Source organism: Zalophus californianus, chromosome X (assembly GCF_009762305.2).
Source record: "Zalophus californianus isolate mZalCal1 chromosome X, mZalCal1.pri.v2, whole genome shotgun sequence".
NCBI lineage: Eukaryota > Metazoa > Chordata > Mammalia > Carnivora > Otariidae > Zalophus > Zalophus californianus.
The window spans coordinates 122,614,392-122,627,203 of NC_045612.1; the positions used below are offsets into that span (position 1 = coordinate 122,614,392).

General features: G+C 43.3%; 1 pseudogene; it reads right to left on the reverse strand.

Annotated features, from left to right (window-relative positions):
• Positions 1–1,112: 1,112 nt before the first annotated feature.
• Positions 1,113–1,748, reverse strand: LOC113931222 (annotated as a pseudogene).
• Between the last annotated feature and the right edge of the window lie 11,064 nt (positions 1,749–12,812).

Sequence of the window (12,812 nt, forward strand, 5' to 3'; positions counted from 1 at the left end):
GATCTCACAGTTGTGAGTTCCAGCCCCACACTGGGCTCCACGCTGGGCGTGGAGTCTGTTTAAAAAAAAAAAAAATGAACATTACATTTTTTATTGATATTGTCAAATGTCCCCTGGGGGAGGGAAGCAAAATCACCCCTAGTAGACCCTTGAGTTAAAGGTAGCCAAAGACCTAGGCAAATGGATGCCACGATATATTGAGCCGATGAAGTTTTATTCCATAGTTTTCCTCAGAATCCACTCAACATGTCATAGCGTTCGTTAGCCAGGCTTGCTGGCTACCTATAACCCAGAGGTTTTCAATGGGGAGCAATTTTGCCCCCCAGAGAACATTGGGAAATGTCTGGAGACATTTTTTGGTCTCGACAGGGTGGGGAGAGGGAGTGCCTTTGGCATCTAGTGGGTAGAGGCAACAGATGCTGACAAATATCCTACAGTGTAGAGCATAGTCCCCCACCCCCAAACAAACCCAGGACAAAATATCGGTAGTGCTGAGGGTGAGAAACCCTGTTCTAACCTAACCAATTATAACGTCTTAAAGATCTCTAAGCACCTGGGTCACTCAGTCGGTTAAGCATTTGACTCTTGATCGCAGCTCAGGTCTTGATCTCAGGGTCGTGAGTTCAAGCCCCGTAAAAAATTACTGGGGTGCTTGGCTGGCTCAGTCAGAGAAGCGGGCAACCCTTGATCTCAGGGTTGTGAGTTTGAGCCCCACACTGGGTATAGGGATTACTTAAGTAAATAAAATTTTTTAAAAAGAGAGAGAGATCTCTAAGCTCTAAACATGATTATTTTCCTGTGTGTATATGTGAGCTAGTTAACAACCTCTGATTTGGCTTCGAGTTGGTTGTGTGCGTTTATGCTTTGTGCCTGTGTGCTTGCATTGCATAAGTATTTTTTCCTGCCTTTGAGCTTTGACGGTGTATGCATGCAATACGTTTGTCTACAGATCTCGGGAAGTGAAAAGTGCCAAAGAAAGGAAGACGTTTGCAGAATAGAGTAGAATAGAATAAAAACTTCAGACACACCTCAAAAAACCAAATACGTTTTATTTTAAATGAGCAGATGATTACAACAATATGATATGTAGGTAGGACATTTCTTCAGGGGAACTATTGGCAGCCTTTCCAAAGAGTAGGCCCTTCATTCAGACCTTTTGTTTTGGACGTTTGCCCACAGCCATGGGTTTCACTTGACTCCACTGTTTCACAGAAGAACATGGCGGCACTTATTCTCGAGACGGTGGCCGTTGTGAGTCCTAGTGGGAACACGTGGGAGAAGCGTTTCCTTATTAGCATTTCTTGCCCAGTGGGAAAGCTGAGTGGGAAGTCAAGGGTGGTTCGGCCATAAAAACCCGCAGTGAAATTCCAGCTCACCGTAATCATAGTACAACATAGTACAACAACAACAAGATTTCCCAAAGGAAATCTGGGTATGGGGCACGGACCCGGCTGACCAAAAGCGCCACCCAGCCAAAGATCAGGACCACTGACTTCATAAACGTCACCAATATCAGATCCTGCACATACCAGATCTTCTCCGACATGACCCAGCTCCCGTTGATCCTGCTGTGCATCAACAACTCAACAATGGAGCCAGAGATGTTAAATCTTTGAAAATAGAAAGTTTCCCAAAGTCCAATGAACACAACGGGAATAGTTGCTGTTAAACTCCCGCGCACATCAGGCTCTGCTGCTGGCTAGGCTGATGCCGGAAGCCCAGGGCAAATAACTAAGAAGGAGGCCCATCAGTTTGAGAAAATAGTGCTTCAATTCAAGTTGACTGAAAACAAGGTGGAGGCATCGTGAAATCAAGCCAGGAACACCCAAGAGAAAAAATAAACTGAGCTATCCACAGTTTAGAAAGTGCTAAATATTTATGGCTTGCCCTTGTCTAAAAGTTATATTTAAGTGTCCTGTATATGTACTGGCCTTCAATTAGGGTTCTAAATATTTTAGGTAAGGATAAAATGACCATGGTGACAGTAGTAATTTGCAAGGCATTTTTGGAACACGATGTGACATATCTCTCAAACGTGGAACTGTTCATAACTCTTGTCCAGCAACTCCAATTCCAGGAGTTATATACGGAAGTGCTGCTAAGAGTTTGCAAAAATATACATAGAGAGGTGTTAGTTCCAGCACCATTTATCAGGGAGAAAAGCTGGAAATAAATAGTAATAAATACATGTCTACTAATAGAGGAATGGTTAACTACATGACGGTACATACGGGATTATAACGAAATATTACAGGGCCATTACCAAGAATGAGTGAATCCACATGAACAATCTGAAGAAACTTCTGCAGTACACCAAAAAAAAAAAAAAAAGGAAAATGAATAATAATACATATAGTATGACCATTTGTGTCAAAAGAAAACACATATAATTTTCTTTATAGATCTACAAATAGTTAGGTACATACATTTTTGAAAAGGTTTTATTTCTTTGACAGAGAGAGAGAGAGAGAGAGAGAGCACAAGCAGGGGGAGCGGCAGAAGGAGAGGGAGAAGCAGGCTCCCCACTGAGCGGGGAGCCTGATGCGGGACCCCAGGACCATGACCTGAGCTGAAGGCAGATGCTTAACCGGCTGAGCCACCCAGGCACCCCTGTACATACACTTTTAAAAGTTTAGGAGGATGCCCACAAAAAGAGCAACCTGATCAGTTGAGAGGGGCAGAGACTCATTCTTATTTTTTTCTATACTCATTCATCTTTTTCTATAATTTGTATGGTTTACATACATATTTTTAAATTAAGAACAGAATAAACATGACCTTGATGATCTATAGCATGTTGTACACAACAAATCATGCCTATTTACTTTTTTTACCCATCACTTGCTCGAACTCCACCTCTAGATGTTGCCTTCTTTGGGGTACAACGTAAAAATAGCCTGAGGTATTGTGCACGAAGCAAGTGTCTTCTATGAAGGAAAATCTAGATTGTGGACCAGCTTATTTGGATCTTTTTCCATTTGAATCCTTGGGAGTCCGTGGCAGGCATAATCAGAACATGACCCTCCCAGGGTTTCTGCCTCCGCTGATTAGCAGAAGGGAATGAGGCAGGATCTGCTCAGAGGGGGCTGGTGTGTGGCTAGCATAAGCGACCGCCCGTGCAGAAGATTTTAGGGGCCTGTGAAATACATCTCCTCGCTATGAAGCCTGATATTCCCAACACTGTATCCGCTGTTCCACGATCTTCTGGGGAATGTGCTTTCTAATGGCACGAAGGCAGGAGTTTTAGTTACATTCGCCAAATGAGTTTGGGGTTGCCTGCCAGGTTGATCACCTCACTCTCCAGGAAGAGTGTTTCCTTACCAGTGGAGGTCTGAGGGGAACAGACCACAGCACCGGTACGTTTTGACAGTGTGAAGGAATTAGGAAGGAGATCACAACTGCAGGAAAACATGCCAGTTCAGGGAAGTTTTGGTGCATCTGTGTCTGAAACCGGTGGAGTGGGAACATGTTCTTCCCGAGGATCAAATGTGAAAGACTCCCTATATCCTATTTTAAAATTTCCCCATGGGCCATGTAGAAGGACCCAAGCGTTCGGAAGATTGGAGAATGGCAAACAGTCCTCGTAGCGGTAGGAAATTTCACACAGAGAGGGGAAAAGGTCCGGCCAACGTGAAAAGATCCATGAGGAGAGATGAACCACCTATCACAAAAGAGGTTTGGTTCGGTGGAGTGTGGGGCTCTGAACAAAGCCCACTCTATCCTGCCTCTTACCGAGTATTTATTGCACATACCTTGTGTTTTGTATAGGTCGTGCCCTGTTGCAAATAGCTTGTGAATATTAACACATTCAATCCTCATGACAGCCCAATGAGAGATGTACGATTATGATCCCATTTTCTAGATGAGGGGACCGAGCACAGAGAGGTTAAGTAATTTACTCAAGGTCACATCGATATAAACTGCGAAGCCAGGCTCTCGAGCCCTCGCTGTTGACGCAGTGCTTCCTGGCTCTCCTAATTGCAGATGGCATTTATTCACATCCAAAGAGCATCACAAATGGACAGATTCTATGTCAATGATAATAATGGCTATCTGTGGCCTGCTCTATGTTCCATAAAAAATGAAACTGAATCTTGAAGGGCAGCAACGTATGGGAAAATATAAATACTTGCCTCCTTGATCTCCCTGTGACTAAAGACTTTTAAAAGCCAATACCTTTATAAAGGGATGCACCTTCCCCAAGTTTCCTTGGACAAGGATCCATGGATAGATATTGACACAGGCCCTCATGAAGCCTCTTTCTGTTTTGTTTCGGTTGCAAAGGTCAACACCATTCTTCCCCCTCTGTAGTCTACCTTACCTCTGGTCGTCACCTAACTATGCTTACGGTTGTACATTTATACAATTTTAATTTAAAACCGCTTGCTTATGATCAAAATTCTAGAACCTCACACGCACTAAGCATGCTGGTAAAGTGAACCAGGGACAGAGCTGTGCAGAGGAGAGAAAAAGGCAGAAGGCTGATCATGAATAAGGAGACGTGGGAGAAACTTGTGTTTTTATTTTTATTAACATATAATGTGTTATTTGTTTCAGAGGTACAGGTCTGTGATTCCACAGTCTTGCACAATTCACAGCGCTCACCATAGCACGTACCCTCCCCAGTGTCCACCACCCAGCCACCCCATCCCTCCCAACCCCCCTCCCCTCCAGCAACCCTCAGTTGGTTTCCTGAGATTAAGAGTCTCTTATGGTTGTTCCCCTCTCAGGTTTCATCTTCTTTCATTTTTCCCTCCCTTCCCCTATGATCCTCTCTCTTGTTTCTCAAATTTTTCTTTTTCTTTTTTTACTTTTTGTTTCATACTTCAGTTGAGGTGTAACTTACAAAGAGTAAAAACTCCTCACCTTACGTGCGCCGCTCAAAGAATTTGTACACAGGTTCCCCTGTAACCTCCACTAGGGTAAAAAGAATATTCTGACCCCTTGCTAGTCAATAGCCACCTAGGCCTTTCCCTCACCCATGTGTGATCGCTATTCTGGGTCCCCCACCATAAATTATGTTTGCAAATTCTTGAACTACACATGTATGGAAACACACGGAACATAATGTATCTTTGGTCGCTTTCTTTTGCTCAGCATAATGTTTTTGAGATTCACCTGTGTTGTTGAATATACCATTGCTCTGTTCATTTCTATGGCGGTTTAGCATTCCATTGTATGGGCACACCGAGTTTGTGTAACTCTTCTCCCATGGATGAACATTTGGGTTGTCTCCAGTTTGGGTCTATTATGGGGAAGAATTTATTGATATTTTAAAAAGAAGGCATATGTTTTCTCACGAATTTGATGCGTATGCTCAAACAGCGGTAGGACATCTGTGCTCTGTGGAATTAGGTTTCTAGCACAAGTGTGGCCAGTCAGGAATCTAGATGGACTTTTGACATTTCACAGAGAACCCACACACACACTATTTGCTGCTCCCCTGATTTTCTCTGTTGGAGGAGTCTCTCCCTTAGAACTCTAGGAAAGACAGATGGATGGAATCTTCTAGGCTCTAGAAGTCGTGCATCATTCTTACAGAGGAAGAGCACGTGTCCTAAGGAGAACATGCAGAGGACGTTGCGGTGCTGTGTGAAGTCTCCGATAAGATCCTTCAGTCATGTGGACAGTGAGCTTTTGGAGCAGAAAAACAGCTCTCCAGCAGATAATTCTATTCGTTGCTTTGACTACTGTGTTGGAGGCCTGTGCTAAAAGGCCTCAGGTTTCATCCCAGCTCCACCTCTGACCAGGGACAAGCCGCTTAGAATCTCTCCATTTTGATCCCTCATGTGGAAGATGGGAGGCACCCGCCCTGCATCCTTTCTCTGCCACAGGAACTCTGTGCTTCCCGGTGCTCAAGCCAACCCGGCACATTGTCCAGGGCTGCCAGAAAGAGAAAGGTGAAAGCAATCCATGAACCATGAAACATCAATATATTGGGCATTAGGACAACTGTCACCTCCCGGCGTCTCCTCAGAGTCCGAGGTGGGACTGAGGGGGAGGCTGGGGAGGATGAAGGAATTGTCAGCACTAACCTGGGCTGCGCTTCCTCCCTCCGCCTGGGAGTGCTGTTACCCTCATGTGGACTCCTTAGTTCCCGGGTCTCAACAACAAATGTTCTGGCACTTTTGATTTTGTCTCCAGCCCAAGTGCCATATGGCATCTCTCTGGCTCCTGGTTACCTTGGAAGGGTCTCTATAGGAGGGAAAGAATGAAAGAAATACCACCAGCCCTTACAGCATCTTCCAGCACCAACTGGAAATACACAGGATACATTCTCTTTGCTTATTCCTGTAAAAAAATAATCTTTCCAAAGGTGCTTCAGAAGGTCTTGAAACTCATTTTTTTCCTTTTCCTCTTTTACCCTTCTCGCTCAAGGCAGACCCTGCCTTGGTGATCCCCTCGTCTTTTGTATCTAAAGTCTTCATGACCCATCGGCTTGCTCTCTGTTGAGATTGAAGGCGGCAGAGGGTCACCACTTAACTTCCACCAAAGCCAACTCAGTCACTTGCCTCTGTGACCAACAGATGGCAGTTGAGCCACTCTCTCCACATGGTCACCATCTCTCTTCCGGGAGAGAAGTGCGTTCGAGCGATGCTTCCTCATAAGCATGTCTTCTACAAGCTTCCATTTTCCAAGAAACCCATGGTTTTGATCCACTTAAATTATACAAATCCACTTTCAAATCCCCTGTATGTAAAGGTGGCCTTAATTAGACCTATTATAGGGAGAGATTTCATTGGAGGAAACATGATGTTTACCTAGGAACCATTTTACAAGCCATTCTTGTGGTTGCATGGAGAATACGCGGGACCCAGTCCAAGGCCAGGCCTGAAGGTCTGAATGGGACTGACTTGCCATCCCGCGCCTTTCAAAGACTTGGGAAGAAAGCCAGGAACTCTTTAACTAAATGCAAAAGGGTGTGATTTCCTCCTAGTTCCCAGCGCTCGAGCGCTAAGGACATTATGCAAATAGTGGTCATCAGAGAAAGGAGATCTACTAAGGAATGCCATTAAAATTTTACAAAACCTCCGTCAGAGAGGACGAGTCCATCACCCACAGATCATGATACAAGGCCTAAGGGCAAAGTGTCTGTTTAACATTCTAACAGAGTCCACAGGCAGGGTTTCTGGAACATGTATTTAAATAGCTGATAGACTCATGTCACAGTGCGAAGAAGTTTTCGAACCCTGTGCTCTCAAAGACTTAAATAAATATTCTTTAAAAAGAAGGACGTTCCATGCTAGTCCTCTGAACTCTCTTTGGTGAACTCAGTATGACCCTCACTCAGTCTGTCGCTGCAGATTCAAGTGAGTATGTCTAATTTTTTTAACCATTACTACCTTATTTTTTTTAGTCATTTATTTAGTTTCACTGAGGCCATTTAAACATTTGAAGAGCCTTGTGAAAAGTGTGAACAGTCAAGATGCATGAGTAGAAGGTGCATGCTTTGTACGCACTAGATCCTTAAAGTTCTCGGTCAGATGTTTCGGCGGCTTCTCTCGTGTGAGAAATACCCGGTGAATGTTTGCGGAAAGAATTCGTCAGTGAGTGAATGAGCTGGAGTTGCCTCTCTCTCGGCTGGCCTCAGGCAGGATTTTGGAATATATCAAAATAGGGTGTTAGGAGGGCTTAGAAGTTACCCTGGGAGCTGACTGGGCCACATACGACGTTTGGGAGAAAAAGGCATTCCACAGTCCATGAAGGGCATGCCTACTGGGTGGGGTCCTGGGCGCAGTGGTTTACTGATTTATTGATTTTAAGATTTATTTATTTATTTGAGAGAGAGAGAGCAAGTGCGCGTGAGTGCAGGGCTGGGGACAGAGAGAGAGGGAGCGAAAGTCGCAAGCTGACTCCACGCTGAGTGTAGAGCCTGACGCCGGGCTTCAATCTCATGACCCTGAGATCACGACCTGAGCTGAAATCAAGAGTCGGACGCCTAACTGACCGTGCCACTCAGGTGCCCCGTAATACAAAGTTAAAAAAACCAAATCTTAACTGTTGTATTAATCTCGCCAAAAGAGAAGAAATGTTTATGACCCCTATAACACACACACACAACTTAACTGCTGAATGGAAAAAGTAAATACGGGTTGAAAGTCTAAGCGTACACCCCAGCAATCCCACTCCAAGATGTCTATCCAAGGCAAATAAAAATGCATTCATTCACAAATCCAAATGCAAATGTGAATTGTACCTTTTTTCATATTTGCCTCATTCTGGAAACAACCCAATGCCAAAAAAAAGCTACCTTAAACATTCTTCAAAAAACAAAAGTAGACTTGAACAGAGGGAAAGATCCATACCATGCTCTTGAATAAGGAGACTTAATATTATAAATGTGTAAATTATTCCTAAGTTAACTTATACACTTAGCATGATCCTAATAAAAATACTAACATTTTTTTTCAGTCTGAAGTAACACAAGGTGATCATGAAATTCATATTGAAAAATAAGCAGAAACAACTAAGAAATTCTAAGCATGGGGAGTGAAGAAGCATATCATATAGCATAGCATTTTTTAAATTTATTTAAGTAATCTCTACACCCAATGTGGGGCTCAAACTTATGCCCCAAAGATCAAGAGTCACATGCTCTTCCGACTGAGGCAGCCAGGCTCCCCATGACATTTTATTTTAAAATAGGACTTTAAAATTTAAACCAGTATAGTATGGGCACATCAATACCCAAATACTCTAAAGAAGTCAAATAGAATGTCCATAAATGGATCCAATATCTGTGGAATTTACTATATGAAAGAAAGACAGCATCTCAAATCAGTGTAGAAAAGATACTAGGTGTTTGCTTTTTTTTTCTTCTAAAGATGTTATTTATTCATTTGACAGAGAGAGCACAGGGGGAAGCAGGCTCCCCGCTGAGCAGGGAGCCCGATGCGGGGCTCGATCCCAGGACCCTGGGGCCATGACCTGAGCCGAAGGCAGCCGCTTAATGGACTGAGCCACCCAGGTGCCCCAGGGTTTTTGTTGTTTTGTTTTTGTTTTTTTAATTAAGTAGTATGGTACAAAAGGAGAATCATTTTTAAAAGGTAAATTTGGCCCAATATCTCACACTGTACGTCAGGATAAAGTCTAAATGAATACAGTAAAAATGAAGTATTAGGGAAAAAAATGAACACATGCCTTTAGAACAGGGGGGTGGAAAAATATGCCTAAATTGTGACTCAGATACCAGAAGCATAAAGGATTGATAATGAGACGACATATAAACTTTACCAAAACCATTTGCATAACAAAAAATGTAGTAAGCAAAGTTCGAAAATAAAAATTAAGAAAGGTATTTGTAAGTGAAGGCACAGAGGGCAAAGGGCACATACACCTACTGCAGTAAGATCTCCTAAACATCAAGAATATCGACAAACTCAGTAGAAGAATGGGCTAGAAATACGAGTAGGTGAGTGGTAGGCATCTGTGACATGGACTCCAAGGATCCCCACCTTCCTCATATTAGTGCCCTTGATCTTCTCCCCTTGACCCTGAGCTGGACCCAGCAACTTGCTTCTAATGCATCGAAAGTGGCAAAAGTGATGGGATTGTGACTTCCGTGATTAACCTGTAACAAAAACCCATGACTTCCGTCCTGCAGGCACTCTCTGCTGCTCTCTCCCTTCCTTGCTCTGATGAAGTCAGCTGCCACGTTTTGAGACGCTCTACTGAGAGGCCCATCTGGCAAGCAACTGAAGACTAAGGCCAATAGCTTACGAGGAGCCAATGAAATGAATCCTGCCAACAACAACGCAAGTAAACGATGAGGTGGCTTCCCCGCTGGAGCCTTCCAGTGACAGCAATGGCCTGCTTGGCATTTTGGTTGCAGCTTTGTGAAAGACCGTGAAGCAGAGGATCCAGCTAAGTTGTTCTCAAACTACTGATTCATAGAAGCTGGAAGATAATAAATGTGTGTTGCTTGAAGCCACGAAGTTTCGGGAGAACTGACTACACAGCTGCAGATACCTGACAGCGCACTGAAGAAATGAAGACTAGCCTTAAGACATTTGATAAAATGCTCATCCTTACTAACGAGAAATATACATTGGAAACGATATGGAGATACCATTTGTCACCTATCATACGGAAGAAAAATTCAAAAGTTTTACAGAGTATTTTTTTTTTTTTTTTTGGACGAGGCCACAAGGAAGCAGGCACTTTCAGAGATTGCTCACGGGAACGCAAAGTGTATCAGCCTGTGTGTAGCGACCCTGTGCTCCCTGCGTCCTAGGAACCTATGGAAGAGATCCACCGGCAAAAACACACAGAGGCGTGCACAGAGGCATGATACATATATACACGCAGAGACACCTAACTGGCTGAATAAACTAGGGTACAGCCACACAGGGGAATACTGCACAGCCAAAACACCGTGAGATCTCTGTATACTGATAAAGTGATCTGCAGGAATTTACTGTCAAGTGAAAGACAGGTGTATACACCCCAGATAATATATAGACTGTGGTTGCATTTTGTGAAAAAGATGGAATAAATATGAATATACAACATCCATATTTGCAAAGAAAATATTGGAAAATAAACCAAAAATTTAAAAGTTATCTAAGATGGGGGTGGTGCCTGAGTGGCTCAGTCGGTCAAGTGTCTGCCTTTAGCTCAAGTCACGATCCCGGGGTCCTGGGATCGAGCCCCACATCGGGCTCCCTGCTCCGCGGGGAGCCTGCTTCTCCCTCTCCCGCTCCCCCTGCTTGTGTTCCCTCTGTCAAATAAATAAATAAATCTTAAAAAAGTCATCTAAGATGGGAAAGAATAGAATGGGGATAGGAAAAGACGTTTATTGAGACTAAATCTGGTTTAGTAACTTTGACTTCAAAATAAGTATTTCACACATTCAAAAAATAAAACTATGTCAAAAACACAAAAGTAAAAATAGAAAACAAGATGAAATGAATAAACTGAATTGCTTACCGACTTGGTGATATAACCATCATTATATCAACAAATTTTACAAAGCTGTACTTTGACTATATACACCTAACACAATGCATTTTAGAGACAAACAGGGCTTACAAGAAACCTTAGGCTTTCTTCAGTAGTCTTATGGCTAATAGTGATAGCAGTAATATTTACAAATTTTACAACTCACAGAATAAATATGTTAATATTGTTGGGTTTTGGGGGTGGGTGGCTCTGTCTCTTAAGTGTTTGACTCTTTTTTTTTTTTAAGATTTTATTTATTTATTTGACAGAGAGAGACACAGCGAGAGAGGGAACACAAGCAGGGGGAGCGGGAGAGGGAGAAGCAGACTCCCTGCCGAACGGGGAGCCCGATGCGGGGCTCCATCCCAGGACCCTGGGATCATGAGCTGAGCCGAAGGCAGATGCCCAACGACTGAGCCACCCAGGCGCCCCAAGTGTTTGACTCTTGATTTCAGCTCAGGTCACCATCTCCGGGTCGTGAGATCGAGCCCTTGATCAGGCTCCATGCTCAGGGGGAGTCTGCTTCTCTTCTCTCTCTCTCTCTGCCCTCCCCTCCCCGATTCACGGGCATGCTCTCCCTCTTTAAAATAAATAGATCTTAAAAAAAATATTGGTGGGTTTTCAATGTGGGAGAAAGAAATGTAATATCAGATTGCAGCTAAAGATTCTACAAGTTTGAATTGAAAAAAGTTTTATAATATTTTTTTCCTCTTAAAAAATCATATATCCTAGTTCTGTCCGCTAAAATACCTAGATATGAAGACAAAGAATGAGCACCACCAGTGCCTAAATTGTTCATTTCTAAATACCATCTCCACGTCTCGGGCTCACTGAAGGAATGGCATGCTAGTTCAAGGCCTTGGGCCTGAAATGTACATGATGCACCTAGGTCATCTTGTTGAGGCACAGAAAAGCCTCAAAGACTAACGGGGACTGCTAGTGGAGTTTCTTCTTGGAGTGATGAAATGTTCTGTAATCAGGTAAGTGGTGCTGGCTGCAGTTACGTGAATATACTAAAAACCACTCGTACATGTGGTTTTTTTGTGGTATGTGAATTATACTTTACTAAATTGTTATTAAAATGTTAAAGTATTTTTAGTAACAACAATGGGATGGGAACCGCCATCAGGACTGCTGTGCAGGCCACAGGAATCATGATTGACCGTGAGTCGTTGGAAGTATCCCTCAGGTGATGGGGATAGAGAATCAGCTAGTAAAGAGTTTCATTAAATGGTGCAGCTTTGGATTCCAGGAGGAGGCATACGGCTAACACCAGCATGTACTGAGCACACTGTCACGATACGGGTTTTCAGGGGGCAAAACCTTGCCAGTATATAATGTAAATCTCAGAGAATCGGAAAATTACAAAAAAAAAGATCCACTAAGACATAGAATGGAGCATAAAGAGCATGAAAAAAATGCTGAATGCAAAAAGCAGATTTTTCAAATAAAACACGTAGTCAGGAATCCAGTGTTTTTACAAAAGTATTCCAGCATCATCCAAACAGGCGTGAGCCATAAGAGAGCTCCATGCTCTGGGAAAAGACTTCGAGGTTTTTTTTTTTTTTCAAACATACTGGAAAACATGCTGAAAGAGTTGAGATGAAAACAATACCATGTCCATGGACTTCAGCAACCTTCATCAAAATGACGGCAAGCTCTCAGAGGTGGAAAAAGTTCAAACAGGCACGCACATAGATTGCAGGCATGCACATTATCAACAGGCTAATGTCTCAAAATCCTCGAGACTATGATAGCGCCATGATCTTACTGCGTTTAGAATTTGCTTTGCTCCTGGGGCAGCTGGGTGGCTCAGTCAGTTAAGCAGCCCACTCTTGATTTTGGCTCAGGTCATGATCTCGGGCTCCTGG